Raw genomic sequence first — 18,256 nt, forward strand, 5'->3', positions numbered from 1 at the left:
ATCCCCGGGATTTATTATATATGTGGACTTAATGCTTATTACCGTCTTCCAAAGGGATAGTATGGGACATGTTATTTGAGGATAGTTTTCCCAAAGATATATCAACTTGACGATTTGAAAAGGTTACCAAAATTGTCTGAATTACATCGTACTAGACATAAGAAAGAGACTGCTGCTGGTGTAGTAGGAGACATATTTGGGACGATAATTTCTTCAGTGGGAGTTATTATGAACTCCATAAAGATTCAAAAGTTGTCTACTATTGAGGATAACATGCTGACAAACTTTTCAGGGGCTATACTCCTGATGGATACTGAACTTGCTGCGGAGGGGGCTATGACTCTTCAAAACAGGCTTGCTTTAGACATTCTTTTAGTGTAAAATGGCAGAGTTTGTAGATTGCTCAATGGGTGTAATTGTTGCGCTTACATACCAGATAATAGTAATGAGATTAGAAGTATGCTTACTAACTTGACTAGGGATAGTACGGACTTGAAGGATTTGAAAGAACCAGGTGTTTGGAAAAAGGTTGGGAAAGGATTTGCTTCAGTGGGAAATTGGATTAGTAACATTTGGCATGGGATATTGTCTAAAATAATACAGGGGATATTGATTGTTATAGATTGCTTATTTGGATCATGGGTGGCATGTAAAATTAGTAAAAGAATAAAATTGAAGATGGCGAAAAATAATAGGAGGAGGGAAGAAAAACAAAGGGAAAAATTATTCAGGGCAAGATCAAAGGGGAAACCAAGAAGGGAAGAGATTGATATGAGGGAATTTTAGTATGTAAAATTAGTAGTGAAGATTTGTGTGATGACAAGAGTCATCAGAGGAGGGATTGCTGGAGTGTGTCTTTTAAAATTAATATTAACATGAAAAGCTTACATATATTGTGTAATGAAGCTGCATAAAAAATGTGTTAAAGTAGAAATAATGCACACGTTTGAAATGTGCCCACGGGGAGTGGCTACCAATGTATACGAAGACTAATGAAAGTTATTAATGCTGAATTAATTATGTACTAATGTTTTTAATTTGTATTAACATATCAAAATTGGAGTTATGTATTAGGAGTTTGTTCATTAAGCAGTAGGCCTTAGTTTAGCGAAGGTCTGTGCCTAGCTGCCTGGTCTCATATTAAACTGTCTTTTTCTAACGTGCAATGTGCTATTTTCCTGAAGGACATGAAACTGTACTTTCCCAGGAGCTAGAGATGTGTGTAGCTGTAGTAAATTCTTTCTCATGGGACCCTACTTACTCAAGGAGACATTCTTGCTGAATGCAACAATGTAATTTGTAACAGGTGCAAGGCTGCCTGGAGTAGGAGAAAACAATGGAACTACTGACTGTAGCGTAAAATGTAACTTTTCTTACCTGACATTCCAACCGATGAAAATGTCAATAACATGGGCCAATCAATGACATGAGAACTGTGGTTTGTGTAAAACTCTGGTGAAGATTATTGGACAGAGATGGCGATGCACCAATGATTATCCATTGAGGAATTAGGAGTAAATTAGACAGTTTTGATTTAACCACATGACCTGAGGAGAAATCAGGCATTTATTGGACATTCCACTCCAAGCCATTCTTTGCCATTCTACTGAGCCATTTCGTTTGAGACTTTGCCGTTTGTTCGCCCTGTTACTCTGAACCACCCTTTACTTATTCCTTACCTGATACTTACTTCTCCTCTATATGAGGGAAGTTCTTGTTCCTTAGCTATGCCATACTGATACTTTGCCCTGTCCTTTCTTTGCTGATGATGCAAACGACTGATGTCCTGAGGACGAAGACTGACGCTGTTTGCTGATCCGTTGGATGGGTAACTATCTGATGAAAATTGTAATTGTCTGTTTGCCTTTTCTTTCTAGGTACCAACTGCTCTTTGATAGAGGCCATAGTTAGATGTTTTCCAAATTTGTGTTTGCTAAATTGTTTTGCATGAAGCCCAACATGCTGATGCTAATACGAGGTTATTTAAGGTGTTCACTAAAATCTGACGCAAATAGACAAATGACTGAGTTCTTGCTTTGTTGAACCATGCACTACTGAGACTTTGCTAATTTGCTTCTTAATAATTATGTGTTAATTATGAGTGAATATTCTCTATGCGTTGATTAATTGCATTTCTAATTGCAAATCTGAAGAGTTACTAATGAGATGAATTGCTGATGAGATTAACAGAAATGACTTTAGATTGTAACCAGTAGGGAAATAAATATCCTAACACTTAACTAAATTGGTGTGGTTATTCATGACTGAAAGATCATGGTGTGTTCACTTTATTGACTCTCATTAAAGGTTATTGATTAGCATGCTGATTAGTTATTGCGATTGTTGTTGAGATATTGCTCTATTGATTTGTGATGCCAAAAGACATCTCGTATGACACCTAGAGACTCGAAAGCGCCATACCAGTACAATATTTGTATGATATTGCACTTTAAATCCACGTACAACTGAATTAAAGCAATCTTAGCTCATTTGAGGGTAGTGTGATAGTACATCAGATATGGATAGAACACGTTTGGAAAGTGTAATTTTCATGATTACATTACATTTAACATATAAATTCAAGCTGAAGTAGGGATGGACAACAAGGTCGTATAGAGCAAAGCTGAAGACAACAAGTTACCATAACAATCTGTAAATATATGCTCTTTATTATGTTTAGACAACTATCACCTAATAGAACACATTTTGGCTACCATATTTTGTACTCCTGAAACATGGTGTTTTGAAGACGAGGTGGCCGAGTGGTTAATGCGATGGACTGCTAATCCATTGTGCTCTGCACGCGAGCGTTCGAATCCCATCCTCGTCGGCTTATTGTTCCGTCTTTAGTTTTTAGTATGTGGTAGGGCTGGGTTAACCCTATTTTATGTGAAAGTTAAATGACATATCCCATGGTATTTCCGGCAGTACAACGGCTCAGTTTGGAAACACCGCTCAGTTGAGTACTGTGCTTAGGCATTACTGTAAACAGCGCCAGCCGGGTTCTGCTCATGAATCACAAAATCTTTCCTGAGGCGGAGGGTTGGTAAGTTGAGGGACGTAGATAGTTTGATTCCTTATCCTTAAAGAAAGAGAAGCAGCGCGTGCGGGACGCCAATGTAAGGGTTGTCTTCCTACGGACTCTCAGGACTGGCGCTCCCTGACACCTCCCATGGCCCGGGGCCAATCCTGACCTACTGAATGTATCACGTGCCTGCTGCTGTTGGCGTTGACTTTCCTAGGATCACTTCACAGGCTATACACCCTTATTCTCCAACTACCCTATACAACAGAACATCTCACTTCAGAAAGCTTACAGAAGCAGGTTTGCACAGGGTAGTGTGGCTGAGCGGTCTTAGGCGGTGGATTAAGGCTCCAGTCTCTTTGGAGGCGTGGGTTCGAATCCCACTGCTGCCAGTATTTTTCAACTCACAAACATATTTTGTCAGCATCAGTGTCTCACTCTCTGCCTCCTGCACCTACGATCCACATAGCGAGAGGTGAGACTATGTAAAGTGGTGACGTATATATATAAGGGTAGCCAGACAGTGGGACCGAGCCTTCTTATTTTAAAAAAGCACAACCTAAGGTGACAAGAATTGTATCGGTAAACAAACCAGCTGTCTTGAAGTCTAACTATAGAGGTGACGAGAGGGGTCACTGTGATGCTGAAGGTTCAGTGAGTGTAAACAGTAGAACGCTGTGTGATACGTTTCCTTGCAGTGATGACAGCTCGCGTTTCTAAAGCAGAGAGCAAACATACAATGGGGAAGAAGAATAAATAAGGAAAGACATATATTATATGCAGACAGTTATTATACTTTGCTTTTCACCTGTAACTCGCTCAACTGTCGGTGAATGCTGCGTTACCCTGCATAGCCAGGTCACCACAGCGGGTGTCCACAGTGTTTGGCCAAGTTACTATAGTTGTGAGCTTGTAGATGTGAGGTAGCGTGGCTGAGCAGGCTAAACTGGCTAGATTTAGGCTCCAGTCTCTCTGGAGCCGTGGGCTTGAATCCCAACACTTTAAGTTTACTTGAACCAAATACTTTTGCAAAAAAGGTTCATGTAATAAATATTCATTAGGGTCGTGGTTGTGAGTATGACACTAATGGATAAAAGTGGGACTAACAATGCTACAATTCCTGAGACTACCACTGCACTAACAGCCTGGGAGAGGTTTGAGCTGGATACAAGATACTTGCATGAGGGAACTAACTCGAAAGGGGAACTATCCACTGATGTTTTCTATTGCTTGCTGAGTGAGTATGTTGACACAATGGATGCAAAAGATTGTTTTGTGTGTACACAGATTCCTGTTTCGGTACAAGAGGGGGTTACCTATCATAGACTGTCATTTACATATGGGATACGTTGTAGTCTGTTACTAACAAGATTCTATAACCAGGAAGAGATTCAATATTTTTGCTCAAATCATGATCTTGTGTTTTCTAATGTGCCTATCATAGAGGATGTGAGTGGGGTAGCTAAGTACTATAGCATAAAGTTAGTTTAAGGATTCTTTCAGGCGACATTAACAATTAGTACATCTTATGCACACCACAATAATTTGACATGTTTGCTTACACCTGTAGAGAAAAGCTTTTTAGATCACACGGAAGAGAGAAGAAGGGCATTGAAGGGTAAACTAGAGAAAGGATTACAGCAACGGGCCTTTGCTAGTAGTGACGGTTATAGTGCAATTAGAGAACAAGGGAAGTTAGCTTTAGACGCACTACATGTAGGAAAGCTTTGCATATCCAAGACCAAATCATACTATGACAATGTGTTTGTGGGAATGAGTGAATGTAAGCGTGTGTTTTTGTTTCAGAGTAAATGGACGTTCATGTTAAATGGACAGGATCCAGCAATCCCCGGGATTTATTATATATGTGGACTTAATGCTTATTACCGTCTTCCAAAGGGATAGTATGGGACATGTTATTTGAGGATAGTTTTCCCAAAGATATATCAACTTGACGATTTGAAAAGGTTACCAAAATTGTCTGAATTACATCGTACTAGACATAAGAAAGAGACTGCTGCTGGTGTAGTAGGAGACATATTTGGGACGATAATTTCTTCAGTGGGAGTTATTATGAACTCCATAAAGATTCAAAAGTTGTCTACTATTGAGGATAACATGCTGACAAACTTTTCAGGGGCTATACTCCTGATGGATACTGAACTTGCTGCGGAGGGGGCTATGACTCTTCAAAACAGGCTTGCTTTAGACATTCTTTTAGTGTAAAATGGCAGAGTTTGTAGATTGCTCAATGGGTGTAATTGTTGCGCTTACATACCAGATAATAGTAATGAGATTAGAAGTATGCTTACTAACTTGACTAGGGATAGTACGGACTTGAAGGATTTGAAAGAACCAGGTGTTTGGAAAAAGGTTGGGAAAGGATTTGCTTCAGTGGGAAATTGGATTAGTAACATTTGGCATGGGATATTGTCTAAAATAATACAGGGGATATTGATTGTTATAGATTGCTTATTTGGATCATGGGTGGCATGTAAAATTAGTAAAAGAATAAAATTGAAGATGGCGAAAAATAATAGGAGGAGGGAAGAAAAACAAAGGGAAAAATTATTCAGGGCAAGATCAAAGGGGAAACCAAGAAGGGAAGAGATTGATATGAGGGAATTTTAGTATGTAAAATTAGTAGGGAAGATTTGTGTGATGACAAGAGTCATCAGAGGAGGGATTGCTGGAGTGAGTCTTTTAAAATTAATATTAACATGAAAAGCTTACAATATATTGTGTAATGAAGCTGCATAAAAAATGTGTTAACGTAGAAATAATGCACACGTTTGAAATGTGCCCACGGGGAGTGGCTACCAATGTATACGAAGACTAATGAAAGTTATTAATGCTGAATTAATTATGTACTAATGTTTTTAATTTGTATTAACATATCAAAATTGGAGTTATGTATTAGGAGTTTGTTCATTAAGCAGTAGGCCTTAGTTTAGCGAAGGTCTGTGCCTAGCTGCCTGGTCTCATATTAAACTGCCTTTTTCTAACGTGCAATGTGCTATTTTCCTGAAGGACATGAAACTGTACTTTCCCAGAAGCTAGAGATGTGTGTAGCTGTAGTAAATTCTTTCTCATGGGACCCTACTTGCTCAAGGAGACATTCTTGCTGAATGCAACAGTGTAATTTGTAACAGGTGCAAGGCTGCCTGGAGTAGGAGAAAACAATGGAACTACTGACTGTAGCGTAAAATTTAACTTTTCTTACCTGACATTCCAACCGATGAAAACGTCAATAACATGGGCCAATCAACGACATGAGAACTGTGGTTTGTGTAAAACTCTGGTGAAGATTATTGGACAGAGATGGCGATGCACCAATGATTATCCATTAAGGAATTAGGAGTAAATTAGACAGTTTTGATTTAACCACATGACCCGAGGAGAAATCAGGCATTTATTGGACATTCCACTCCAAGCCATTCTTTGCCATTCTACTGAGCCATTTAGGCCATTTCGTTTGAGACTTTGCCGTTTGTTCGCCCTGTTACTCTAAACCACCCTTTACTTATTCCTTACCTGATACTTACTTCTCCTCTATATGAGGGAAGTTCTTGTTCCTTAGCTATGCCATACTGATACTTTGCCCTGCCCTTTCTTTGCTGATGATGCAAACGACTGATGTCCCGAGGACGAAGGCTGACGCTGTTTGCTGATCCGTTGGATCGGTAACTATCTATTGAAAATTGTAATTGTCTGTTTGCCTTTTCTTTCTAGGTACCAACTGCTCTTTGATAGAGGCCATAGTTAGATGTTTTCCAAATTTGTGTTTGCTAAATTGTTTTGCATGAAGCCCAACATGCTGATGCTAATACGAGGTTATTTAAGGTGTTCACTAAAATCTGACGCAAATAGACAAATGACTGAGTTCTTGCTTTGTTGAACCATGCACTACTGAGACTTTGCTAAGTTGCTTCTTAATAATTATGTGTTAATACTGAGTGAATATTCTCTATGCATTGATTAATTGTGTTTCTAATTGCAAATCTGAAGAGTTACTAATGAGATGAATTGCTGAGGAGATTAACAGAAATGACTTTAGATTGTAACCAGTAGGGAAATAAATATCCTAACACTTAACTAAATTGGTGTGGTTATTCATGACTGAAAGATCATGGTGTGTTCACTTTATTGACTCTCGTTAAAGGTTATTGATTAGCATGCTGATTAGTTATTGCGATTGTTGTTGAGATATTGCTCTATTGATTTGTGATGCCAAAAGACATCTCGTACTGGGAAGTCCCCGAACCTGGTCTAAAAGGTTCATCGACCTAGGCGTGTCTCCTTGTAAGTTTACTTATCAAGGCTCTGACGCGCCTTCACTAATAAAAAGTAATCTGATCGCTTGCTGCGGAGTCATCGTCAACAAAAACTACCAAAATATTACTTCAATGTATTGTAATTACGACTGCCTCAGTTTTATGCATTACGTGAGTATTCGGACAGCAATTTATTTAGCGCAAAAATATTTCTTGTTGATGCACGTACGTTTTTAAACTGAAGTGTGATAGCTGTAGCGGCAATACTCCCAGTTTAGGTGGTTTTATAAACTAAGGCCCGTATTTATACTTTTTTTAGCGCCGCATTTGCGCCGCTTTTTGGCGCAAAACGGCGCAAACCCACAAAATATAATGGTATTTTGCAAGTTTGCGCCGTTTTTGCGTCAAAAAACGACGCAAATGCGGCGCAAAAAAAGTATAAATACGGGCCTAAGTTTTACTTTCTCCTACTTAAAACTTTTTGCAGAACAATGCACATTAAATGGGAAGGCAGTTTTCCTTAATTGTGTACTATTTGCTGCCTAATGTTGACATGTAAGCACACCACCAATAACTGACACCTAGAGACTCGAAAGCGCCATACCAGTACAATATTTGTATGATATTGCACTTTAAATCCACGTACAACTGAATTAAAGCAATCTTAGCTCATTTGAGGGTAGTGTGATAGTACATCACATATGGATAGAACACGTTTGGAAAATGTAATTTTCATGATTACATTACATTTAACATATAAATTCAAGCTGAAGTAGGGATGGACAACAAGGTCGTATAGAGCAAAGCTGAAGACAACAAGTTACCATAACAATCTGTAAATATATGCTCTTTATTATGTTTAGACAACTATCACCTAATAGAACACATTTTGGCTACCATATTTTGTACTCCTGAAAGATGGTGTTTTGAAGACGAGGTGGCCGAGTGGTTAAGGCGATGGACTGCTAATCCATTGTGCTCTGCACGCGTGGGTTCAAATCCCATCCTCTTCGGTTAATTGTTCCGTCTTTAGTTTTTAGTATGTGGTAGGGCTGGGTTAACCCTATTTTATGTGAAAGTTAAATGATATATCCCATGGTATTTCCGGCAGTACAACGGCTCAGTTTGGAAACACCGTTCAGTTGAGTACTGTGCTTAGGCATTACTGTAAACAGCGCCAGCCGGGTTCTGCTCATGAATCACAATATCTTTCCTGAGGCGGAGGTTTGGTAAGTTGAGGGACGTAGATAGTTTGATTCCTTATCCTTAAAGAAAGAGAAGCAGCGCGTGTGGGACGCCAATGTAAGGTTTGTCTTCCTACGGACTCTCAGGACTGGCGCTCCCTGACACCTCCCATGGCCCGGGGCCAATCCTGACCTACTGAATTTATCACGTGCCTGCTGCTGTTGGCGTTGACTATCCTAGGATCACTTCACAGGCTATACACCCTTATTCTCCAACTCCCCTATACAACAGAATATCTCACTTCAGAAAGCTTACAGAAACAGTTTTGCACAGGGTAGTGTGGCCGAGCGGTCTAAGGCGCTGGATTAAGGCTCCAGTTTCTTTGGAGGCGTGGTTTCGAATCCCACCGCTGCCAGGATTTTTCAACTCACAAACGTATTTTGTCTGCATCAGTGTCTCACTCTCTGCCTTCTGCACCTACGATCCACATAGCGAGAGGTGAGACTATGTAAAGTGGTGACGTATAAATATAAGGGTAGCCAGACAGTGGGACCGAGCCTTCTTACTTTAAAAAACCACAACCTAAGGTGACAAGAATTGTATCGGTAAACAAACCAGCTGTCTTGAAGTCTAACTATAGAGGCGACAAGAGGGGTCACTGTGATGCTGAAAGTTCAGTGAGTGTAAACAGTAGAACGCTGTGTGATACGTTTCCTTGCAGTGATGACAGCTCGTGTTTCTAAAGCAGAGAGCAAACATACAATGGGGAAGAAGAATAAATAAGGAAAGACATATATTATATGCAGACAGTTATTATACTTTGCTTTTCACCTGTAACTCGCTCAACTGTCGGTGAATGCTGCGTTACCCTGCATAGCCAGGTCACCACAGCGGGTGTCCACAGTGTTTGGCCAAGTTACTATAGTTGTGAGCTTGTAGATGTGAGGTAGCGTGGCTGAGCAGGCTAAACTGGCTAGATTTAGGCTCCAGTCTCTCTGGAGCCGTGGGCTTGAATCCCAACACTTTAAGTTTACTTGAACCAAATACTTTTGCAAAAAAGGTTCATGTAATAAATATTCATTAGGGTCGTGGTTGTGAGTATGACACTAATGGATAAAAGTGGGACTAACATTGCTACAATTCCTTAGACTACCACTGCACTAACAGCCTGGGAGAGGTTTGAGCTGGATACAAGATACTTGCATGAGGGAACTAACTCGAAAGGGGAACTATCCACTGATGTTTTCTATCGCTTGCTGAGTGAGTATGTTGACACAATGGATGCAAAAGATTGTTTTGTGTGTACACAGATTCCTGTTTCGGTACAAGAGGGGGTTACCTATCATAGACTGTCATTAACATATGGGATACGTTGTAGTCTGTTACTAACAAGATTCTATAACCAGGAAGAGATTCAATATTTTTACTCAAATCATGATCTTGTGTTTTCTAATGTGCCTATCATAGAGGATGTGAGTGGGGTAACTAAGTACTATAGCATAAAGTTAGTTAAAGGATTCTTTCAGGCGACATTAACAATTAGTACATCTTATGCACACCACAATAATTTGACATGTTTGCTTACACCTGTAGAGAAAAGCTTTTTAGATCACACGTGTTGGAAAATGGGTTATTGGTAGGGCAGGTAGGTACCTACACCTAGCAACAAGCCACCAACCTCCACATAGGTACAGTTAGGTCTCAGTAAATTAATCCCAGCTCAACCCTTGGTAGCTTGGCAACAAGCGTCAAGGCTTAACTTAGGAGACAAAGTGTAAAGCATTCAAATATCACAAAACAGTAATTAAATAAAACACAGGAAACAGTTTAAAAATCCAAAACCAATTTATAAAAATAGCTTATATTTTTATCTTTAAAATGACACAAAAACGATTAAAATCGGTTCAGGGGAACCGGAGATATGATTTTTTAAAGAAATATTACTTTTCTAGCGCTTAGAAACAAAAAGCGCCAATCGGGTCATCTGGTTGCACCAGGACCGGGGCAAAGTCAAACTTTCAGGCCGACCGCGATGGAGCCCTGCTCGGCTACAGGTCGCGGGAGGCCTCGTTCAAAAAGTTACCTTCTGACTTAGTCTTTATTTTGAAGTTTTTCTTCACCGGGACGAACCTGCCAGTTGAATCCGACCTCCTGGAGCCCTTGTCCGGATACGCGATGTGGGTTTCCTCGGTGGAGACTTTTACCTTCGGACTTAGTCGTTTTTTCGAGATGAAAATCCTTCGACCGGGGTAAACCTGGATCTTGATCCGACGTCCATGGAGCCCTTCTCGGATACGATGCTGGGAGGTCCCGGTCAACTTTTTACGTTCGGACTTAGTCTCTTTTTTGGATGTTTTTCTTTACCGGGACGAACCACGAAGTCAGGCCGGGTCGCGGTTGAGGCAAGCCGGCTAGAATTTCCGCGGCGGGTCGGTCCCTCTCTGGAGCTTTTTTTCCAAAAATTCTCAAATCTTTTCCAAACTTCTGGGGCTTCACCCAGATGTTCTTTTAAGGTTCTTTTGGGGTCCACAGCTCACCCCAAGGGTCCAGAAGTTCTGTGATGGTCCTTGGGGGGTGCGGACTTCAACTCCCAGAATGCACCTGGCGCAAACTCCTTTTTGGCCACTGGACAGTGGTCAGCTGGTCGCTTTCTTCAGGAGTTGGTGCAGGGGACTCTGGTTTAGCAATTTTTCACCTGTAGCAAACAGGGAGTCCCTCCTTGAACCAGTTGAAGCCAGGCAAAGTCCTTCTTGTGGTGAAGCCCAAGTGTGCAGCTGGTGCAGTCCTTCTGAGTGCAGGGTCCAGGTGCAGGCCAGGGGTCCAGCAGGGCAGTCCTTCTTCTTCTTTAGTTCCTTTCTTGTTGAATTCTGGAGGGGATCTGAGGTGTGGGTGCAGGTCTGCCAGTTTTATCCTTGCTCCTGGGTGAAAAGCAGGGGGGCCCTGGTTCTCCAATCAGGGACAGGGTCGTCCCCCTGTGATGACCACTTCCTGGGAAGTGTGGCAAAAATCCATCCCAGAAGGCAACAGTCTCTAAAAATCCAACATGGATGAATCTGATTTTTGGAGGTTACATCTGGCTGAGCCCACCCACTGGTGTGGCTAAAAATCATAAACACACCCCTCTCCTGCCCTCTCCTAATCTAATCAAGGGGGCACCTAGCCGTCTGGGGTTGCAGGATGTGGGGGTGTTGCTGGGTGCTGCAAATGTCCTTCTCTGCCTTTGAAGACCAGTTTGGCAGCCCTCCCCCTTCCTGCCTCACCATCTGCTGAGGGGAGATTCTCTCCCCCAAGCACATTCATTGTGTGAAGCCAGGCCACTTCACACCTAATCAAGGCAGCCTGGCAGAAGCTGCTGCAGGCTGGCCAATCAGAGCACAGCAGCAAAAACAATGCAGAGCTGAAATTGGCAACTTTTTAGGTAAAGTCTAAACTTTTTACCTGGACAAGTTATATTAAATCCAACAACTGGAAGTTGTGGGATTTATTACAACAATCAATTTGATACCAAATTCTTGGTATGTAACATTTAAGGAGACTTTAAAATTTAAAATAAAGTCTGCCCATTCTAGCCTATGAAGGCCATTTACTTCAATGAGGGAAAAACAAATTTGGCTGTTTTTACCTCACCAGGGCTTATAAATCTATTTTTATAAAGTCCCTGCTTATAGTTACATGGCATCCAGCCCTAGGGGCACATAGGGCACACCTTAGGGGTGACTTATATGTAAAAATAAGGTAGTTTAAGACTTTGGAAGTACCTTTAATTCCAAAGTCGAATTAGCATATAACTTTAATTTAACAGCAGCCAGCAAGGCAGGCTTGCTTTTAAAATGACACTGGGCACCTCAGCAATGCACCTAGGTGTGCACCACCTATGCTGTGGTCCCTAAACCTACATGCCCTACCATATACTAGGGACTTATAGGTAGGTTAACTTAGCCACTTATAATTAGCCTAATTTGCATATCCATTTTACACAGAGCACAGGCCCTGGGATTGGTTAGCAGTACCCAGGGCACCTTTAAAGTCAGGAAAACACCAGCAAAAAGTGGAAAATGGGGGCAAAAAGTTATGGGGCCTCTGCAATCAGCCCTGTTTTCTCACACAACCCCCCTCTAGCCCACACGCCCAGGAGACTCAGCCCAACCCTGGGAGAGTCTTCCTGGCTTGTTAGGCGAGGAAGACAGTGAAGAAAACCGGCTGTCCCTTTGCAGGGCCTACTCTGCCTTATATCCTCCTGTCAGGGTCACTCCCTCTGGGTAGTGAAGCCATCCCAACAGTGAAAGGACCCACCTCAAACTGAAACTTCCCTCTAGGGGGGTCTTCCTCCTCTCTCTCTGCCAACTTGGGTAGTGAGGTGCCCACCTCCCCTACTCCAAACTTTGCTAGGGCAACACCTAGCTTACCCAAAGAGGTTACCCAACACTTGAGCAACCCCACCATGATCAATAGGGTCAGGGGGCCTACTTTGCTATTGGACCTGGGGTCTGCCTCCCAGGCCAAGTACAGTGCTGCCAGGAAGGCTAGCACCCAGCAGAGGCTACTGACAGCTGTCAGTACCCAGAACCACACCCTAAGCTCTCCACTGACAGGTGGCTGAGCTGCTTTAGGGGCATCTTTGGGGTCCTGGCACCCCTCTTGCTGTCTAGAGTGGGGGGCTACCACCTCCTGTGGCAGACACCCTCCTTCCACTCTCCCTTCTGTCAGTGCAGGGGCAACACCTTGCATCTGGACAGCTGCCTGACTACTCAGGACTTCCTTGGGGTCAGGTGAGGCCTCACCAGTGCCAACTCTGGGCTCCCCCCCTACTGGGGCAGAAGGCCCTTGGCTCCCTGGAACTCTCTTTAAGAGTGGCCTACCTTCCTTTCCTTCTTTCCTTTTCTTGGGGACCCCTGTCTCTTAACTGTAGGGACTGACTCCCCAGGACTTTGGGTTGGGGGGGCGCCCTGGGCGACCACCCCATCTGTGACCAGACTCACCTCTGGGAGGTCATTGCCCAGGATACAATCTAGGGGAAGGTCAGCACTGACTACCACCCTAATCCAGTCAAGGATACCCTCCCTCTCTAGGGGCTCTATGGCTACAGGTTTGGAGGTGACCACCCCTGTGGCTATCCTGACTTTCTTTGTCTTTCCTGGGACATACATGTCTGGGGTCACTAACCGGTCACTCACTATAGTGTGACTTGCACAGGTGTCTCTCAGGCCAGTGGTAGGGATCCCATTCACTTGAATGTGGTGGAAGTGCCTACTCCCACCCTCAGGGATCACCAGCTTACCATCTGGTCCTGTCTCCCAGCTCAATGCTAGGAGGACGTCATCATCTGAGGAATCCTCCTCTATGGCTACACTGGACAGCCCAGTGCTAACCACCTTCCTTGGACAGGCTGCATCTCCTCTGAAGTGACCTGTCTGCTGACAGTCAAAGCAAGCCCTACTGTCCAAGAGTTTTTTTAACCCTGGGTCTCCCTGTCTCTGCTTGTCAGAGTGGGAGTGGGATTTACTCTCCTCCTTCTTAGGGTTCTGGGGTACAGAGGGAGTCTCTGTGGTGGGCTTACCACCTCCCTCCTTAGGTTTTTGGGGACCTGTCCCCCCCTTCTTGGAGTCTCCCCCCTGGGACTTGACAACCACCCTGGTTCTCAACCACTCATCAGCTGCCTCCCCTAGCTCTCTAGGGTTGGTCAGCTTAGAGTCCACTAGATGCTGGCGTAACCTTTCTTGGATACAATTGGTCAAGATGTGCTCTCTCATGATCAGATTGTATAACCCCTCATAAGTATTTACTTTGTTGCCAATAATCCAGCCCTCTAGTGCCTTTAGTGAGGTGTCCACAAAGTCAACCCAAGACTGGGTACTGACCTTCTGGGTGTCCCTGAACTTCATTCTATATTGCTCTGGGGTCAGACCAAACTTCTTGGCTAAGCACCTCTTCATACTAGGGTATGAATCTGCCTCCTCCCCCCTTAAGGTCAGAAGCCTATCCCTCCCTGAGTTGGGGACCAACTCCCACAAAAGGGAACCCCAGTATTGAGGCCTAACCCTTCTAATTTGGAGTGCCCTCTCAAAGGCCCCTAGCCACTTATCTATGTCATCCCCCTCTACATAAGCAGGAACTACCCCCTTGGGTAATCTGGGGCAAACTCCCCCACCCATGGACACCTCAGCTTATTTATCGCTGCTTCCATCTCTTTTCTCTTTGTATGCCCACTTTTTCTTTTCTAGGGCCAGCTTCTCTGCTTCCAAAGCTATGTATGCTAGCTGGGCCTCCAGTTCTCTTTCTCTGATGGATGGGTTCTCTCCTCCTGAAAGGACCCCCTTCCCACCACTAGCTTTGGATCTGCCCCTAGTGACTGTGTTTACTGAGGACCGTTCTTCCTCATCCTCACTTGGGCTCAGATGCCTTCCCTCCCCTGAGTGGTTAGAGCTTGCATCCTCCCTTCTTTCTCCCTCCTCTGGAGCTTCTTCTGACTCTACCTCTTGGGCCTCAGCCCATGCTGTCAGGGATGTGATCAGGATTTGCTTCCTGAGATCAGTGGTTGCAGGCAACCCTCTTTCAATACACAACCCCCTAAACTGGACTACTGTCAATGTGGGTAGGCTAGCCAGATCAAGCTCCATAGTTCCCTAGTTTTGTGTCAACAAAAACTTATTGCAAAAATTGGAAACAAGAATTTTAGAAAAATTACAAAAATTCAATAATTGAAATTAATCCAAATTAAAAATTAAAAACAATTTTTGCACTAGGACAATTTAAAGGATTTTTAATTTGTTTTACCTAAAACTGTAACGTGTTATTGAACACAAGTACAGGATCCCGTCGCTGCTTCCAATTATGTTGGAAAATGGGTTATTGGTAGGGCAGGTAGGTACCTACACCTAGCAACAAGCCACCAACCTCCACATAGGTACAGTTAGGTCTCAGTAAATTAATCCCAGCTCAACCCTTGGTAGCTTGGCAACGAGCGTCAAGGCTTAACTTAGGAGACAAAGTGTAAAGCATTCAAATATCACAAAACAGTAATTAAATAAAACACAGGAAACAGTTTAAAAATCCAAAACCAATTTATAAAAATAGCTTATATTTGTATCTTTAAAATGACACAAAAACGATTAAAATCGGTTCAGGGGAACCGGAGATATGAATTTTTAAAGAATTATTACTTTTCTAGCGCTTAGAAACAAAAAGCGCCAATCGGGTCATCTGGTTGCACCAGGACCGGGGCAAAGTCAAACTTTCAGGCCGACCGCGATGGAGCCCTGCTCGGCTACAGGTCGCGGGAGGCCTCGGTCAAAAAGTTACCTTCTGACTTAGTCTTTATTTTGAAGTTTTTCTTCACCGGGACGAACCTGCCAGTTGAATCCGACCTCCTGGAGCCCTTGTCCGGATACGCGATGTGGGTTTCCTCTTGGAGACTTTTACCTTCGGACTTAGTCGTTTTTTCGAGATGAAAATCCTTCGACCGGGGTAAACCTGGATCTTGATCCGACGTCCATGGAGCCCTTCTCGGATACGATGGCTGGGAGGTCCCGGTCAACTTTTTACGTTCGGACTTAGTCTCTTTTTTGGATGTTTTTCTTTACCGGGACGAACCACGAAGTCAGGCCGGGTCGCGGTTGAGGCAAGCCGGCTAGAATTTCCGCGGCGGGTCGGTCCCTCTCTGGAGCTTTTTTCCAAAAATTCTCAAATCTTTTCCAAACTTCTGGGGCTTCACCCAGATGTTCTTTTAAGGTTCTTTTGGGGTCCACAGCTCACCCAAAGGGTCCAGAAGTTCTGTGATGGTCCTTGGGGGGTGCGGACTTCAACTCCCAGAATGCACCTGGCGCAAACTCCTTTTTGGCCACTGGACAGTGGTCAGCTGGTCGCTTTCTTCAGGAGTTGGTGCAGGGGACTCTGGTTTAGCAATTTTTCACCTGTAGCAAACAGGGAGTCCCTCCTTAAACCAGTTGAAGCCAGGCAAAGTCCTTCTTGTGGTGAAGCCCAAGTGTGCAGCTGGTGCAGTCCTTCTGAGTGCAGGGTCCAGGTGCAGGCCAGGGGTCCAGCAGGGCAGTCCTTCTTCTTCTTTAGTTCCTTTCTTGTTGAATTCTGGAGGGGATCTGAGGTGTGGGTGCAGGTCTGCCAGTTTTATCCTTGCTCCTGGGTGAAAAGCAGGGGGGCCCTGGTTCTCCAATCAGGGACAGGGTCGTCCCCCTGTGATGACCACTTCCTGGGAAGTGTGGCAAAAATCCATCCCAGAAGGCAACAGTCTCTAAAAATCCAACATGGATGAATCTGAATTTTGGAGGTTACATCTGGCTGAGCCCAACCACTGGTGTGGCTAAAAATCATAAACACACCCCTCTCCTGCCCTCTCCTAATCTAATCAAGGGGGCACCTAGCTGTCTGGGGTTGCAGGATGTGGGGGTGTTGCTGGGTGCTGCAAATGTCCTTCTCTGCCTTTGAAGACCAGTTTGGCAGCCCTCCCCCTTCCTGCCTCACCATCTGCTGAGGGGAGATTCTCTCCCCCAAGCACATTCCTTTGTGTGAAGCCAGGCCACTTCACACCTAATCAAGGCAGCCTGGCAGAAGCTGCTGCAGGCTGGCCAATCAGAGCACAGCAGCAAAAACAATGCAGAGCTGAAATTGGCAACTTTTTAGGTAAAGTCTAAACTTTTTACCTGGACAAGTTATATTAAATCCAACAACTGGAAGTTGTGGGATTTATTACAACAATCAATTTGGTACCAAATTCTTGGTATGTAACATTTAAGGAGACTTTAAAATTTAAAATAAAGTCTGCCCATTCTAGCCTAAGAAGGCCATTTACTTCAATGAGGGAAAAACGAATTTGGCTGTTTTTACCTCACCAGGGCTTATAAATCTATTTTTATAAAGTCCCTGCTTATAGTTACATGGCACCCAGCCCTAGGGGCACATAGGGCACACCTTAGGGGTGACTTATATGTAAAAATAAGGTAGTTTAAGACTTTGGAAGTACCTATAATTCCAAAGTCGAATTTGCATATAACTTTAATTTAAAAGCAGCCAGCAAGGCAGGCTTGCTTTTAAAATGACACTGGGCACCTCAGCAATGCACCTAGGTGTGCACCACCTATGCTGTGGTCCCTAAACCTACATGCCCTACCATATACTAGGGACTTATAGGTAGGTTAACTTAGCCACTTATAATTAGCCTAATTTGCATATCCATTTTACACAGAGCACAGGCCCTGGGACTGGTTAGCAGTACCCAGGGCACCTTTAAAGTCAGGAAAACACCAGCAAAAAGTGGAAAATGGGGGCAAAAAGTTATGGGGCCTCTGCAATCAGCCATGTTTTCTCACAACACGGAAGAGAGAAGAAGGGCATTGAAGGGTAAACTAGGGAAAGGATTACAGCAACGGGCCTTTGCTAGTAGTGACGGTTATAGTGCAATTAGAGAACAAGGGAAGTTAGCTTTAGACGCACTACATGTAGGAAAGCTTTGCATATCCAAGACCAAATCATACTATGACAATGTGTTTGTGGGAATGAGTGAATGTAAGCGTGTGTTTTTGTTTCAGAGTAAATGGACGTTCATGTTAAATGGACAGGATCCAGCAATCCCCGGGATTTATTATATATGTGGACTTAATGCTTATTACCGTCTTCCAAAGGGATAGTATGGGAAATGTTATTTGGGGATAGTTTTCCCAAAGATATATCAACTTGACGATTTGAAAAGGTTACCAAAATTGTCTGAATTACATCGTACTAGACATAAGAAAGAGACTGCTGCTGGTGTAGTAGGAGACAT

The 18,256-nt window shown here is 43.4% G+C and overlaps 2 non-coding genes across 2 annotated transcripts; both read left to right on the forward strand.

Annotated features, from left to right (window-relative positions):
• The first annotated feature begins 8,230 nt into the window (after window positions 1–8,230).
• Window positions 8,231–8,312, forward strand: TRNAS-GCU (transfer RNA serine (anticodon GCU)). The gene has a single exon. It is a non-coding gene; the product is annotated as a tRNA-Ser (tRNA).
• Window positions 8,313–8,817: 505 nt separating this feature from the next.
• TRNAL-AAG (transfer RNA leucine (anticodon AAG)) lies at window positions 8,818–8,899 on the forward strand. The gene has a single exon. It is a non-coding gene; the product is annotated as a tRNA-Leu (tRNA).
• Window positions 8,900–18,256: the final 9,357 nt, after the last annotated feature.

The sequence above is a fragment of the Pleurodeles waltl genome, chromosome 12 (assembly GCF_031143425.1).
Source record: "Pleurodeles waltl isolate 20211129_DDA chromosome 12, aPleWal1.hap1.20221129, whole genome shotgun sequence".
Lineage (NCBI taxonomy): Eukaryota > Metazoa > Chordata > Amphibia > Caudata > Salamandridae > Pleurodeles > Pleurodeles waltl.